Here is a 3,408-nt window from a genome sequence, read left to right as displayed (position 1 = left end):
ATTTAATCATTGACTGGGAATATAAAAAACACGGATTGAGAGATGTTGTCTACTTCGTGACAATATAACTCTTGTAAAATAGTTTTTGAACACGGCATTTCATTTTAATGAAAAATTACATTTATAAATCAGGTTAATTCAAAAGGCACCCTAATTTATTAAAATTAAATAATTTAAGTTGGAAAACGCTTTCATCTATCAATGTATTTTCACCTCAATTTAAAAATCTATTTTTGCAAACTAAAAACACCATACGTGACAACAGCATTAGACTTCTTTTGACTTAAAAAAAAGCGAAAGAAAACTCTAAAACCTTTTCATCAATTTCTATAAATTCCTTAAAACGACACTTCCCCTTAGAACCGAGGATGCAAGAACTCTGAACAAGAATTTCCACTACGGCTTTGTACTCAAGATGTTTGTCGCTTACGTATTCTAATCCTTCGGTCTCCCAACCGGTCACGTATGTATGCAACTCCTTACTTCATTTTGCATACATTTTGTATAAATTGTATATGTGTAGATGGAGTCTTGTCTGTTGGTATGTCTGTGTGTTTGTGGGTTCATGTAATTTAGTAGACTGGTTGTGTTTTGTCTTGTAGTACTTTTGGGTTTTTGTAGGAAAATGGTGAATACGGAACTAATTTAGTAAGGTTTCATTATTTATTTATTTATTTAATCTTTTACGTACAATTGTGGTACATAAGGTGGACTTAATGCCGCGAGGCATTATCTACCAGTCAACCTTTGGGTATAATAAAAGACAGTTGGAATAGGTACAACAGTAGAATACGAAACAATTAAAATTACTACATAATACAGCTATCGCGACAACAATACGAATACATATGAAAATATATAACTATATACATAGATGATATATATATATATATAGCTTTTATCCGTCTTTCCCATAAACTTTTGACCGTAACAAGCGTTGAAATGTTATTGAATAATCAGAATGATATATTTTTTTCTGTTACTGCGGCTACTGAAATACCTCATTAGTGAAAATTTCAACTGTCTTGGCATCACGGTTTATGAGACACAACAGTACCTTTAATTTTACTGCATGCAAGCTTACAGTCATGTTATGTAATTCTGGATCCTAGCATTAACCACGATTAAGGCTTATTCAGACGATGCGAAGAATTTGGAGCGAGTGCGTTAAACACACTGAGAAGCTGTGCAGCACTGATAGAATGAACAAAGTTTCATCGCATTAGAAAAATATTAGGAAATTTTGAATTTGCGGGGATTATATTATTCTTTTTCACAAGTCACGTGACTTTGACTTTCACTCAGTTCAAAGATTTGAGTGTCAATGTTAGCGCTGAGGATAATATTTTTAAGAACATAATTTTACTGTTCATCCACTCCTTAGTTATAGGGTAACAAACATAAAAAGGCATAAGTAGGAAGTACGACTTGAAAATCTCTTCCTTTCAGAAGTCGATTGAAAATGTATCTTACCCTACCAATCATTGCTTGCTACGTATCGCAACGCGCGATAGTCCTATCACCATCTGAATGACCCTTTACAATCTGCAATTAGCTAATTTAAACTTGGTGTTTAATATCAGATGTCTGCGGTCGCTTTGGTTTCTGGGTCGAAGCATACATTACTTTGTCGTGTGTATTCCGCACATCTGTGTTTCAACCTAGTAACTCAACGTTACGACACTGCTATGGATTATACTGTTTTCGAACTAAGTTAAAATAATGGGTCAATGGAATATTTAAAAATAAAATAATTGTATTATCGGATCGTACCGAATGAGTCAAAACAGAACCTTATTACTGATGCTCCGCTGAAATTTTACATGTGATGAATTTATGTTGGTGTTTTAATAATTTGATAGGCCTATTTGTACGTAACACTCAGTATCGTAATTTAACTTACACTTAACCAGTTTTCTCACGTGTTCCATTAGGCTATAATACGTATAAACGTTGAGATACATAGAAAGGTCTAAATTACATTTAAAAAAAAGGAGCGCATATCGTAGCATCAAATCGTATTCAATCAATAATCGCAGCAACCTTGCTTAAGAACGTTTTTTTTTGTTACATCGGCATCAGAAATACAACATCTATGTATGAATATTTCAACTGCGTACCTATCATGGTTCATGAAATTTAGACTAGTGATAAACAATTCGATAAACAGACAGACACTGTAGATTCAGTTATAGTGTGTTCGTTTTCACCCTTCGCTTACGAAACCCCTTATAACCTAACCTAACACAAGTCTTTAACAGAATCCCTGCCAAAATGAACACTGACACAGATATAAAAAACTAAACTAATAAAACAGTCGTCACTCAAACTACACCGTAATGAACTCTGTGTACGTTGCTGGAAAACATAAAAGTCTACTTTACTAAAGTTTTTATAACCGATGAAATATGAACACTGTGCCTTTCGGTCCCAAGGCACGCTCGACTCACAAATGGTTTACTGAGTTTCCTCCGAGTCGGGAATCTTGAATAACTTTGTTAGTAACACAGATTGTTCGTGGTCCAGCACTGTAATGTACTCGACATAGCTGTGAGCTACGAATGAAAGGAGAGTCAATTATTGTTAGGAAAAACAGTGGAAAGAATTGATGAAGAAAAATTATGAGGTTTCTAATGAGAACCTTGTGGGACATTTCTAATTTTGTATTTATTATTTAAAACTTTTTTGGTGTTCCGTACTCAAAGGGTAAAAATTTAGCAGCATTACTGAGACTCCGCTGTCTCTACGTCGATTTGTTTATAACCAAGCCTTTCTCATGAACTGTGATAACTAGCCAAATGTAAAGTTGAAATAAAAAACTATTCTCAAGTGTATCTTATATCTTATTCTGATTAAAGTATACAAACTTTAATCAGCTATATATACCTATATATTAATAATTTATTATAAGTAATATTGGCAAGGGTTTTTCATTTCAACTCGGTATACAAAAAAATTATATAACAGTCACCAATGTTTTGGGAAAAAGCTACAAAATAAAATAGCGAGAAAAGATATATTTTCAAAACTATTCAATGCGCTGAGGACAGGATTCGAACCTGCGCGGGTAGAACCCATTGGATTTCGAGTCCAACTCCTTAACCACTCGGACACCTCAGCTATGATTGTAAATACTGAATCAAGGATAGTTCCTTACCTACCTAGAAAGCGGGGATTTCCGAAAGGGTTACCGAGGCCCAAATACACAAAGGCAGAATTAGGAACATGAGTTTAAAAGTCTGTTGATTCCCTCCGCTCAACTGAAAAAGAGAAGGTTTTCATTATTTGTATCATCATACAAATAATGAAAACTTATGCTTACTTATAATTGTTGCAATCCCTGTTGTTAGGTGTTTCCATGTATTATTTATTTCTTCCTAGTGTTTCGTAGTCAATTTATAAAAACAG

The 3,408-nt window shown here is 33.9% G+C and overlaps 1 non-coding gene across 1 annotated transcript; it reads right to left on the bottom strand.

The window, feature by feature from the left end:
- Positions 1-3,038: 3,038 nt before the first annotated feature.
- Trnas-cga lies at positions 3,039-3,120 on the bottom strand. Its single transcript has one exon. It is a non-coding gene; the product is annotated as a tRNA-Ser (tRNA).
- Between the last annotated feature and the right edge of the window lie 288 nt (positions 3,121-3,408).

The sequence above is a fragment of the Trichoplusia ni genome, chromosome 12, assembly GCF_003590095.1.
Source record: "Trichoplusia ni isolate ovarian cell line Hi5 chromosome 12, tn1, whole genome shotgun sequence".
Lineage (NCBI taxonomy): Eukaryota > Metazoa > Arthropoda > Insecta > Lepidoptera > Noctuidae > Trichoplusia > Trichoplusia ni.
Note: the sequence above shows the minus strand (reverse complement) of the source record. Positions and strands in the feature narration are given on the sequence as shown.